Below are 13,603 nucleotides of genomic sequence, written 5' to 3' on the forward strand. Positions count from 1 at the left end.
CAGACCAAGAGGCCTACCGAGCCAACCTTAAGAAGGTGTTTGACCGGGAGTTCGCAGTGTCGAACCGAGAGAAATCCCTGGCGCAGCGGGAGCAGGATTTCACCCTGGAGGTTGTTGGCTTCGCGGCTCAGCGGTCCGACCTCGAGACTCGTCTCGCGGCTCAGCAGTCTGAGCTGGAGACTCGCAGCCAGGACCTCGAGGTCCGGAGGCAGGAGCTCGACGTCTTCTCTGCGACTCTGCAGGGATGGCGCGAGCAACTGCAGGAGAGAGTCCGCCAGCTGACTGCCGACGAGGCGGTTTTGGAGGAGGGCCGGAAATCCCTCGCCAAGCGGGAGGCCCACGCCACCGGCATAGAGAAGGAACTTGGGCGCCAGCGAGACTCGCTCAAGAAGTTGAAGGACCGGGCGGAGGAGAGGGAGGCCGAGCTCGAGGAGAGGTCCCGCGGGCTCGAGGAAGGGTCCCGCGAGGTGGAGGTGGCCAAGGCGGCTCTGGACACCCAGGTGCAAGAAGCGGTCCAGGAGGCGGTCCGGAAGCACCAGGAGGACTAGCGCGCGGGAGCCCAGCGGATTGCTGACTGGGCGGCCGAAGCGAGCCTCGCACTGGTGCCATTTGGGATGAGCCCAATCCAGGTGGCGGAGCCGCCAGCTTCGATAGCTGACGCCCTCCCAGTGCTGAGTTCTGCTTCGGATAGGCTCCATCGTCTGGAGCTAGTCCTCGCTGGTCATCTTGAAGCCGAGGGTCGCGAGCTGATCCGGATGGTGGCAGAGCACATCCTGACCTGCCTCCGGAGCCATGACCCGGCCATGTCACTGGCGCCCGTGGTCAATGGCCCTGTAGCGGAGACGGAGGCCGCCGCTCGGGACAGTGTGCGAGAGGTCGTCGACTTCGTTGCCGCCTACTTCAAACGGGAAGCTGCGGACCCTTGAGCTGAGCATTGTATCTTTTTCTTTTTGCACTATGTAACAAACATTGTATTAGTTGAAATTTTTGAAATAAAAGAAACTTCAACTTAGTTGTTTGTCAGTTGTTGATTTGCGGTATGCAGCACCCCGACGCCCTGGCCCCCTGGCGGATAGGTTCAGTTGCTTGGACCTGTCTGCCACCTGAGCCGTAGAAGATATTCCGGACCTCCTTGGGCATAGGGCTGCATAGTTTGTAGGACGAGCAAGCGCCTTGTTCCCTGTGTAGCATACAGAACTACAGGGAGAAGAATCAAGTTCACTTATACAGTAGCAATGATACTGCAACTTAGCTGTTTGACGCATGCAGAATCCGTTCATGATGTGTGGGACAAAGCGGATGCTAGGACCCCCTGGTAGGTAGCCTCAATGGTTTAAGCCGTAGAAGATAGACTCAGTTGTTTTGAGTCTGTCTACCATTGAGACCGGACCTTGATCTATATGAAGGCTTTGAAGCGGATGCTAGGACCCCCTGGTAGGTAGCCTCAATGGTTTAAGGCTGGCTACCACCAGTCAGGACTTAACCTGTGTACCACTTCAAATTTACAGCTTAGTAGCAGGCCCGCGGGACTCATCCCTGACTAGCGTCAGGCTGTTACTAGGTCTGGGGCTCTAGATGCGCAGGTCCAGGTTGCTCAGTGCTTGTTACAGAGTGGTGGAGTGTGTAGGCTTAGGGTACGGGACCAGGCTAAGGCGCTACACAGGGCTCCGGACCATTCCAGGAAACAGCACGATCTTTCCGGACCTGGCTTCATCGACCCAGGCCTCTCGCAGCAGTGGGCAAGGTCACTTTGTTGTACTCGATCCTTTGAGATATAGGACATGACATGCCGTGTTGGACTTAGGGAACCAACTCTTGAGCTGGAACGGGGTCCGGGCCCTTAATTACCCGGCTCCAGGTACTAGAGTACTCGTTACAGGCTGGTGGAGTGTGTAGGCTTTTGGGTACGGAACCAGCTAAGCGGCTACACAGGACTCCGGACCACCCCAGGAAACAAGCACCCGCTCTCTAGAGTAGGTCCCTAGGGGTCTGGACTCCTCTCCAGCAGCAAGAGGGTCCGGATCTGTACGGCAGTCCAGCAACTCAATTCAGATCTTAGTTGTAGCAACAATGGTAGAGGTCCCCGCGGGGGTTAGAAAGGTAAAAACTTGAGAATCGTAATGCGAATTTAAATTTTGACACAAAGACAGAACTGGGAGAAAATATTTCCTTTGCAATCTTGATGTGCATGGCTTGCGCGATGGATGCCAGAGGCCGGGTTTACGAGGTCGGACCTCTACCGTTCTGAGCCGCGCGTTAGCCGACGGTGAGATGGATGCCAGAGGTCGGGTTTACGAGGGTGGCCCCCAACCGCTCTGGGCCGCACGGTAACTCTATCTTATTACAAAGGAAAAGTTTATTTTCCGGCTCTGCCTATGTGTAGAACTTACGCAGATGCTCTATGTTCCATGGGTTGGGCAGCGGCACTCCATCTTCTGTGGCGAGGTGAACGCATCCGGGCCGGCATACCTCTGTAACCCTGAAGGGCCCCTCCCAACTGGGGGAAAGTTTGTGGAGCCCTGCTCGGCTCAGGATCCATCTGAGGACGAGGTCGCCTGCCCGGAGCTCCCTACTGTGCACGAACCGTTGATGATAGCGCCGGAGCGCCTGGTTGTAGCGTGCATTTCGGATTGCTGCTCGCCACCTTCGCTCATCAACGAAGTCCACGTCGTCACGCCGCAGCTGTTCCTGCATGGATTCGTCAAAGGCCTGGACCCGTGGTGAGCCCAGGTGAATTTCTGGGGGAAGGCATGCTTCAGCCCCGTAGACCAGGAAGAACGGAGTCTCCCCGGTGGCTCGGCTGGGTGTGGTCCGGTTGCCCCATAGTACGCATGGAAGCTCGTCAACCCATTTGGCACCATGCTTCTTCAAGCAGTTGTAAGTGAGGGTCTTGAGTCCCCTGAGGATCTCTGCATTCGCTCTCTCAACCTGTCCATTGCTGCGGGGGTGTGCTACGGACGCAAAGCATAGCTGGATGCCGATGTCCTCACAGTACTCTTGGAAGAGTCTGCTTTTGAATTGGGTCCCGTTATCCGCGATGATGCGGTTTGGGACGCCAAATCTGCACACAATGGATCTGAGGAATGCGACTGCTGATTTCTTAGTGATATTCACCACAGGGGTAACTTCCGGCCACTTGGTGAACTTGTCGATGGCGACATAGAGGAACCGGTACCCGCCGACAGCCCGGGGGAATGGCCCCAGGATATCCACACCCCACACAGCGAATGGCCATGAGGGCGGAATCATCTGCAGAGCTTGAGCCGGGGTGTGTATTTTCTTTGCATGGAATTGGCATGCTTTGCAGGACCTTACCAGCTCAGCCGCATCCTGGAGTGCTGTTGGCCAGTAGAAGCCATGCCGAAAGGCCTTGCCAACAAGCGTGCGAGAGGAGGAATGACTTCTGCACTCGCCTCCATGGATCTCCGCGAGCAACTCGCGGCCCTCTCCCTGGGAAATGCACCGCATGAGGACACCGTTGGCGCCACGGCGGTAGAGATCCCCTTCTACCACCGCGTAGCATTTAGCCAATCGGACTATGCGCTCAGCGGACACATCGTCATCAGGGAGGATGTTATCTTTCAGGTAGTCCCGGATCTCGGAGATCCATGCATCGGGAGCTCCCTGAGTAGGTGGGGTTGGCTCTGCGAGGTCACTAGGATCCTCAACAGGGTACACGGCCCAGGTTGGGCACCACAGGTGGAGTGCTGCCGGGACCGCTGGCTTCGAGGTGCTAGCTTGATCCCCTTCACCCAGCTCGGCAGGCTGGGCGGTAGGTCTCAGCAGCCGTCTTTCGAAGACACCCTCGGGTACGGATGCCCAGGTAGATGCTCTCGCAGAGAGATCATCTGCTGCTGAGTTGTGCTCGCGGGGAACGTGTTGTAGTTCCAAGGCGTCGAAGTCCTTCTCGAGCTTCCTCACGTGTATGAGGTATGCCGCGAGCTGGGGATTGTTGCAGTTGCAATCCCCTCGGACCTGCTTGATGATTAGCTGGGAGTCCCCCTTCACCAGAAGCTGCCGGACCCCCAATGAGAGGGCTTGCGTCAGGCCAAAGATCAGAGCTTCGTACTCTGCCATGTTGTTGGTGGCCTTGAACTCAAGGTGCACCATGTACTTTAGCTGATCTCCGTTTGGGTCGATGAGGACCACACCAGCTCCGGCCCACTTTTCGTGGGCGGACCCGTCGAAGAAGAGTGTCCAGTGGGGTTCGGTGAAGACTGGTGCCCTAATTTCCGGCTCCAGGGGTCCAGCGTTGACGACCGGACCCCCAGAATTGCTTGGGGAAGGAGTCCACTCCGCTATGAAATCAGCCAGGATCTGGCTCTTGACTGCATGGCGTGGCTGGAAGTCCAGTTGGAACTCAGCCAGCTCTGCCGCCCACTTGGCGATATTGCCTGCGGCGTTGGAGTTGTGCAGGATCGCTCTTAACGGGTAAGAGGTCACTATGACAACTCGGTGTGCCTGAAAGTAGTGGCGCAGTTTCCTGGACGCAATAAGTATTGCATAGATAAGCTTATGCGTCTCAAGGTACCTGGCCTTCGCCTCGTGGAGGACTTCACTGACATAGTAAACTGGCTTTTGGACGGTCCGGACCCTGGTTACCGGGTCCGGCTCGCCCTTATCCACCACATCAGGTCCTTGGGCCCCCAGCGGCTCTGGGTTCCCACTGGCACAAGGCTCGTTCGGACCCCCTTGTGCGGGGTCCGGGGCTTCAGGCAGAGGTGAGGCTGACGGCCCCCCGTGTCTGGGGTCCGGCTCACCATCTTTGGCCGGGGAGACCCTGGTGTCCCCCTGGCGAGCTTGCTCCGTTCTTTCGGCGACCAGCACCATGCTGACTGCCTCCGCAGACGCAGCAAGATGCAGAAACAATGGCTCACCGGGCTCTGGAGCCACCAATACTGGTAGCGAGGTGAGGTGCCGCTTCAGTTCCTGGAAGGCCTGTTCAGCCTCTTCGGTCCAAGAAAATGGACCGGACCTCCTCAATAGTTTGAAGAAGGGGAGGGCCCTCTCAGCTAGCCTCGATATGAAGCGGCTAAGAGCAGCGAGAGATCCAGTAAGCTTCTGGACGTCCTTGATGCGGCCAGGAGGCCTCATCGCTTCGATCGCCTTGATCTTGGCTAGGTTTGCCTCGATGCCTTGATGTGAGACCAGGAAACCCAGTAGCTTCCCTGCTGAGATGCCGAAGATGCACTTCTCTGGGTTCAGCTTCGTGCACGTGGCGCGGAGCCGGTCGAAGACGAGGGATAGGTCCTCCACTAGTGTCAACCCTACCTTAGTCTTGACCACAATGTCATCGACATAAACCTCAACAATATCTCTAATAAGATTACAGAAGGTTTTGTTCATAACTCGTACAAACGTGGGTAAGGCATTCCTTAGACCATACGACATGACAATGTAGAAATAAAACCCATCTACTGTTACAAAGGCAGTATGCTTCCTATCCTCTCTAGACATCTGAATCTGGTGGAAACCAGAGTATGCATCTAGAAAAGACAAAAGGTCACACCCGGAGGTGGAGTCCACGATCTGATCGATACGCGGAAGAGGATAGGGGTCTCTAGGACATGCCTTGTTGAGGCTGGTGTAGTCGATGCACATCCGAAGCTTCCCGTTGGCCTTTGGGACGACGACCGGATTGGCCAACCACTCGGGGTGGTGGACCTCCTCGATGAAGCCGGCGTGTAGGAGCTTATGGACTTCTTCACGGATGAAGTTCTGTCGCTCCACGGACTGCTTCCGAGGCTTCTGGCGCACCGGCGTGGTGTCGGGGTAGATCCTCAGATTGTGCTCGATCACTTCCCTGGGGATCCCGGGCATCTGTGACGGTTCCCAGGCGAACACGTCAACATTTGCCCGGAGGAAAGTGATGAGCGCGTCTTCCTATTTCTCCTCCAGGTTCCCCGCGATGCGGGTGGTCTTGATGGAGTCCGCTCCAATCTGAACCGTCTTCACGGGAACATGGTCCGGATCGGACGGTTGGACCCTGGGAGCCTTAGCAGGCGCCTTGGGTTGCGAGGTGGATGGATCCTCCTTGGAACGTGCAGCCTCTGCCGCCAGAGCATGCAGTCTCTCAACTGCAGCGACGGCAGCGGTGCGGTCGCCCTACACGGTGCGGACTCCGGCAGGGGAAGGCATCTTCAAGACCAAATACCCATAATGAGCAATGGCCATGAAGCGGTAGAGTGCCGGCCGGCCAATGATGGCGTTGAACGGGAGGTTCACTTCCGCAACATCGAACAGAACGCTCTCTGTGCGGAAGTTCTCCTCGGTCCCGAACGTGACCGGCAATGTGATGCTCCCCAGAGGGAACACTGGATGTGGGCCCACTCCAGAGAATGGGCGAGAGGGAGTCAGCTTGGACTCCGGGATCTGCAGTTGCTTGAACGCTGCATAGCTGATGACATTGAGGCCAGCCCCACCGTCAATCAGCATGTGATAGAGCCTTACGTTGGATATGACAGGAGCGGTGACTAGAGGTAGTACACCAGCTCCGGCCATATTCTCTGGGCAGTCGGATGGCCCGAAAGAGATGGTGGTGTTCATCCACCTCTGGTGCGGCGCCGCCTTCGGGACCCCCGGCTTCACCGAAAGGCCTCCCGGCGAAGGGTCTTCACGTCCCGTCGGGAGACAAGCTCCCAGCTTCCGCCGTACATTACGTACAGCTTCTTGCGGCGGTCGCCGTTGTTGGAATCGGAGTCGTCGTCGTGGTAGACGCCCTTCAGCTCTCGAGCGGGGGATTGGTACCCCAGCTCCTTCTCCCTGGCGGTGGCCCCGCTGTCGGAGGCCTTCTCCTTGCCGGCCCGCTGGCGAGGAGGGGGTGAGCCATCTTTGGAGGACTGCTCACGCCGCCCACTGACCCGCTTCGCGAGCTTCTGGATCTCGCGGCAGTCAGCGGCGCTGTGGCGAGCGGTGGGATGCACTGGGCATGAACCTCCGCTTCCACCTTGCGGGCGAGGGCGTTTGCCATGTGCATTCTGGCCCCCAGCCGTTGCTGCCGCAGCCGTCGCCACCGCTGGCGTTGCTGCTGCAACGACTGGTCCGCCGGATTGCGGTTCCCCGCGATTCCGGTTCTTGTTCTTCTTCTTCTTGCCACCGCCCTGAGCGGTAGCACCGGAGCCGCCAGCCTTGGCGTCTCCGTCTTGGGGGGCTGAGTGCCATGCACGGCCCTCAGCGGCCCTGGCACACTTGTCTGCCAGGGAGAAAAGCGTAGTGACGCTTTCCACCTCGTGCGTCGCCAGCTTCTCGAGCATCTTCTCGTCACGTACCCCCTGGCGGAAAGCAGTGATAATAGATGCATCTGAGATACGAGGAATGGTACCCCGTACCTTGGTGAAGCGCGAGATGAAGGCCCGGAGCGTTTCTCCGAGTTTTTGCCTCACGGCGTGAAGGTGTGCCTCCACACCATGCTGCTGGTACGCACTGGCGAAGTTCGCTGTGAACCTCGCACAGAGCTCTTCCCAGGACTGGATCGTCCCAGGTGTGAGGTTCATGAGCCAGGTCCGGGCTGGCCCAGACAAGGCTACATGAAAGTAGCTTGCCATGACGGCGTCGTTACCACCAGCCGCTGTGATGGCGGTAACGTACACCTGCAGGAACTCCGACGGGTTAGTGGTACCGTCGTACTTTTCTGGCAGGTGGGGGCGGAACTTGGATGGCCATGCCACTGCGCGGAGGTGCTCCGCCAGCGCAGCGCAACCCACCCCAGCAACAGGTGCGCCTGGCTGTATCCGGGCGTTCACCGGGGGCTTGGGTGCTACCACGTCCAAGTCGGCGTTGAGGTTGCGGCCCTCAATGTTAAGACGGCGCTCTCGCGCCCTCTCAACGGAGACGCGGGCATCCTCTCCCGCGCACCGGCGGTTGAGCTCCGCCCGCAGGTCTTCTGTTCGTGCACCCCTAACAGTAGGGGAGTGCACGGACGCCGACGCACCGCCCTGACGCTGGCGGTAAGGTACCACCGCGTTGCCGGGCGGAGGTCGTTGCCCAGTCCTTGCAGAACTGGGGGAGGCCTGAGCCAGGTGGAGGAGACGGTCAACGTCGTCCCGCCACTGCTTCAGGGCGTCTGGCGATGCTGCTTCAGCCGGGGGGTTGCGAAGCAACTCCCTAGCCGCTGCCAGCGCTCCACCGCTCGCAGCTTGTGAGGGGGCCCTTGATGGGCGCCCTGACTCTTGCCGGCGAGCAGCGCGCGCCGCCGCCGACGGTGGCTGCTCCGCAGGCACAGTTGCCCCTGGAGCAGGAACACGAGGGGCATGTGGCGTGGAGGACGCCACACCCTCCGTCATCTCTACGTCGTCCACACGAACCATGGGGACGAAGAAGAGAAGAAGAGAGGAACTGCGACCAGCTAAATGCCCCTACCTGGCGCGCCAAATGTCGTGGTGCTGCAAACCACAGCCGGGTGGCGGAAGGCACCCGCCCTAGCCCAGAGGGTGTGAACTCGGGGGTTAGCTAGTCTTAGTTTGATCTCACTCAAGAACACGATGAACACAGCAAGATTTAGAGTGGTTCGGGCCGCCGGAGCGTAATACCCTACGTCCACTGTGTGTTGTATTGCCTTCCCACGAGAGTGAGAGAGTTCGCGAGAGCTTGTGTGTCTGGAGAGCTTTTGTCACGCGCAGCGAGCGCCTCCCTTTTATATCTCAAGGGAGGCGTGTACATGGCTGTTGGGTCCCCGACAAGTGGGCCCAACGATGTAGTATAAAATAACGTACTGTTCATACATCATGGCGTCGCAGACAACGGGGATCTCTCTCCTGGAATCCCTTGCCTGCTCCTGGAGTCCCTCATTCATCATGTCCAGGCGCTGTCTTGTCGGGACGATGCCAGACGTAACTAGTGGCGTCGCCTGCCACGTAGCTGAACGGGCTGTGTAGCTTGCGGCGTAGGCGGCATGATGAAAAAGTGTCGTGCCGTCGTATCCATTTAATGCTGCAGACGGACTCTGCGCGGGTGCGGCACAGGCGGCTGCACTGTGCACCTTGGTAATACGCGGTGCACAGTGAGGCCTGACAAAGGCTGTCCCGCGTGCCGCGGCGATAGAGCACGCCTCAACCACCTGCATTAAATGTGGTGGGTGGGCGAGTCTCCAAGCGGAGGACTCGCACACGAGCCCGCGCCCGTGCCTCCGGGACACGTGGCGGCTCCGGACCCCCACGCGGTAAGGGGGGTCCGGATGGACGCAGGAGGTCCCGGACCCCTATGGGGGGGTCCGAGGCCTCGGCTGTCAGCTCGGAGCTTCCCTTCCTTAGAGACACGTGGCGTCTCCGGACCCATCCCCAGGCAGGGAACGGGTCCGGGGCCGTTGGCCTAGTGAGGAAAGAGCCAGACCCGTGGGGCCTGGATACTCCGTCCTTTGCGCGCAGTTACGGATAACTACGCGGGTCTTGCCTTGCTGCAGTAAGAGTGGGTATCCCTGCTACAGGGTACCGACAGAGCACTTCGCCGACCTATCAGTGGGATGCTGACGAGGGGGCGCCGGCAGCGCCGGAAGAAACAAGGACCGCGGCGGAGTCGTCGGCGGATCCGTCCCTCGAGGGGGCAGAGCGGGAGTCGTCTCCGCCGGCGGTGGGTGAGGAGTCGCCCGCGCCCCAGGTGCTGATCGGCGACGAGTCTGCTGCGGGTGCGGAGACGTCCGTGCTGACAGCCCCGAGGCTCCAGGTCGACCCGAGGGTGGCGCCCTCGGGGCAGTCTTCGAGGGGCGGCACGGTGCCGCGGGCCCGAAGAAGCGGTACGGGCAAGCGGAGCATGAGCGCTCGGTCCGAGTAAGTGGTCTTGGATTTCGTTCCTGTTGTCTGCTTGATCGATTTCCAATCCTGTTGTCCTCAACTTTTGTTCCCCGATTTCTAGCCCCGGGGCCGTTGCCAGGGATGCGGTCCCGCTCGCCCCAATCAAGGCCCTCAAGACCGGGGCACGCAGCACACCGCATACGGCGCCGCAGCCCCTGCCTGCCGTGGACCTTGTGGCGGAGGCCGCGAAACTGCGAGAGGCGATGGCTCGAGGGGCCCACGCGGCCCAGCAAGCTCGAGCACAAGAGGACGGAGGCGACGTCGGCCAAAGCGGTGCTGAAGCATCCGCTCGGGCTGACGCCGTGGGGGGGGGGGACTGGCGGGGGCGCCGCGGACGGCGAAGCCCAGCCGATCATCGAAGTTGAGGACGGTCAGGGCGACGCGGCTGGCGCCGCCCGCCCGGTTATAGCGGAAGAAACTGGTGGGGGTGCGCCCCGCCGGACATGCGGAGGCGGAGACTCTCATCCTCGAGCCCCCGAGGGCTGAGGTCGAGAGCATTGCAGAGGAGGGGACAGCGCTAAGGCCGCCGGGGATGGAAGGAGCCCCCGTCTCGGAGCCCACCGAGGCACGGGACGAGGGTATCGTCACGGCGGTGCCGGTGCAGACGGCGCAGGGGAGCATAGTGCCGGTGGTGCAGCTGCCGGACAGCAGCGAGGAATATGGGGATTCGATGGACATCGACCCTGCTGCTGCTGCAAGCGCCGCCACACACATCGCGGAGTCCGCGTCGGCCAGCGCGGATGTGCTCAACGCGGGGACGTCCGAGGGGCCCCATCACGGGGCGATCATCCCGTCCGGGCTCCCCTCGGAGTTTCTCCGCAAGGAGGAAGAGGAGGAGGCCTGGAATGCGCAGCTCGACGTCGGTCGCGAGATCCTGCAAGCTCTCGACCGCGCCTTCCAGCTCCATCAGAAGACGGATTACCAGGTCAGCCAGGTAAATATTTTCCCCTGAAAATTGCTCGGATTCGATTTGACTTTAACGTGTCTTTACCCACGCCCTTCCACTTGCAGCGGCTAAGGGAAATCTCGCGCGAAAAAAGTGCCGAGATGACCCGGCTGTACTCCCAGATGAGCTGGCTCGGGCAGTACAACGCCGAGCTAGTGCTCAAGAACATTGAAGCCAACACTAAAATGACGGATCTGGGAGCCCGTCAGCAGGCGCTAGAGGAGGGTTTGGCGCGGGTTACCGGCGAGCATGACGTCCAGAGGGCCGCAGCAGAGCAGAAGGCTCGGGAGGCCGAGGCGCAGACTGCCGAGCTACAATGCCTTCGGACGGCGCTTGAGGAGAAGGCTCGGGAAGCCGAGGCACAGAGCGCCGAACTGCGGCGCCTTAGAATAGCGCTTGAGCAGCAGGAGACCGAGCTTCTCCACAAGGAGGTGACCGTTGTCACACTCACCGGGACCCTCCAGGAGAAGGGTGAAGCCCTCGAGGAGAAGGAGGTGGCCATCCAGAACGTGGAGGCCGCCCTCAAGGAGAAGGAAAACTCCTTGTCCTCGCTCGAAGAGGCCGCCCAAGTCCAGAGGGAGGAGGCGCAGAAGAGCATCATGGGTAAGTACCTTCGAGTTTTCGTTGGTTTGTTTCTTTTCGCAACTTACATTGATTTCCTTTACTCAGAGCTGAGGCGGAAGGTGGCGGATGAGTCTGCGGTGAAGGAAGCAGTCCACACCGCACTCACGGCGGCACAGGTGGAATTCGCCGAGTTGGAGCAAACCGCCGTGAGCGTGTGCCAAGGGCTCGAGGAGGAGGGTGCCGTCTCGGGCAGTTCGGTGATCAGCCGCCTGCGAGCGCTAGGCGGTCGGATTGCCGAACACGCAAAGAGCACCTTCCGCCTCGGTGTCCTGCGGGCCCTCGCCGTGGCCTTGACACACTATCTCATGGATCTCCAGAGGGTGTCATCGGGGTACGTCATTCCCGATGACGCTGATGCGGATGCCACGTCGGCCATTATGGGCGACGCTGACGCAGCTGCGGAGGAGTTCGCCACAGTCCTCGCCGGGAAGCTCGAAGCTGACATCCCTCCCATAGCCGAATTTGACGCCACTGAAGACCCGCAAGGAGGGGATGGTAGCCTGTAGGATGTCTGGGCCTCGAAGCCCATGTAATAGATTAGTGTTCGTTGTAATTACACTTTGTAATCGTGTCTATGAATATAAGAAATTCGTTTTCATTAAATCGACTGTGTGACCCATCGAGGCCTTGTGCGTTCGGGCCTGCGTTTTCTTTACTCCACTTCCGTGTTCTCGTACTCGACTTAGATAAACTTCTGCGAGGAATTTCGCGTTCATAAGCAACGTAGGTGTAGGGTGGTGAGGGGGGTACCGTATCCCGGAGGCGTACACGGCCCCACGACTCAGCCGGCCCCGTACCATAGTTGCTTACACCTCACGTCCATTTTTTCCTAGTGTACAAGAAGCTTAGAGGCGAGACGGAAGTTTTTCGAAAAAACGTTGGCGATTTTTGGGGACGTTCGGGGGTTCCCCCCGTAATAGCCCCCGAGGGAGGCTTGGCATTGCCGAGGGTAAAGCCAGGCGTACCTCAGTGTTCGTGCGCATCCGAGCCTTCGAGGGTCCGGAAGGTTCCCAAAATTAAAAAAAGTAAAGCATACTTCTTTATTATTTCGGGAAATCAAGAATGCGAGTACAAACATTGTACAAGTAGCTCGAAATTCTAAGGATAGAAGCGACGTAGCTGTTGTATGTTCCAAGCGTTGGTGAGGACTTCGCCTTTTTTGTTCGCCAGCTTGTACGTGCCGGGTTTGAGCACCTCGGCGATTATGTACGGTCCTTCCCATGGCGGTGAGAGCTTGTGGCGGCCCCTATTGTCCTGCCGAAGCCTTAGCACCAAGTCCCCTTTGTCGATGTCTTGGCGCCGAACTCTCTGCGCTTGATACCTTTATAAAGACTGCTGGTAGCACGCAGAGTGTAGGAGCGCCACGTCTCGAGCCTCGTCCACTTGATCCAGCGAGTCTTGGCGGGCTCACTAGTTTTGCTTCTCTTGGTATGCCTTGAGCCTTGGCGACCCGTACTCCAAGTCCATGGGGAGTATGGCCTCGGCGCCATAGACGAGGAAGAACGGGGTAAAGCCCGTGGCTCTGCTTGGGGTCGTCCTCAGGCTCCAAATGACCGAGGGTAGCTCCGTGAGCCACCTCCGGCCAAATCTGTTCAGCTTGTTGAAGATCCTTGGCTTCAGTCCTTGGAGGATCATGCCATTGGCACGCTCCACTTGCCCGTTCGTCTGTGGGTGCACCACAGCCGACCAGTCCACACGTATATGGAAATTGTCGTAGAACGCCAAGAACTTCCTGCCTGTGAACTAGGTGCCGTTGTCGGTGATGATCGAGTTCGTGACCCCGAACCTGAAGACGATGTCGGTGAAGAATAGAACCGCTTGCTCAGATTTAATCCTGCCGATGGGTCGAGCCTCGATCCACTTGGAGAATTTGTCGACTGCCACCAGCAAGTGGGTGAAGCCCCCGGGCCCCTTCTGCAGCGGACCAACGAGGTCCAGTCCCCACACAGCGAAAGGCCATGTAATGGGGATGGTCTGCATAACGTGCACGGGGAGGTGCGTTTTTCGAGCGTAAAATTGGTAACCCTCGCAGGTCCGCACGACGTCGGTGGCGTCAGCGACCGCGGTGGGCCAGTAAAAGCCCTGCCGAAACGCGTTACCCACGAGGGTTCGCGGCGCAGCGTGATGACCGCAGGTGCCAGCGTGGATGTCGCGGATCAGCTCCTTGCCCTCGGGGATGGGAATGCATCGCTGCAAGACGCCCGAGGGACTGCGCTTGTATAGCTCATTGTCGATTAGGACGATGGAC

This window comes from Panicum virgatum, chromosome 9N, assembly GCF_016808335.1.
Source record: "Panicum virgatum strain AP13 chromosome 9N, P.virgatum_v5, whole genome shotgun sequence".
Classification (NCBI taxonomy): Eukaryota; Viridiplantae; Streptophyta; class Magnoliopsida; order Poales; family Poaceae; genus Panicum; species Panicum virgatum.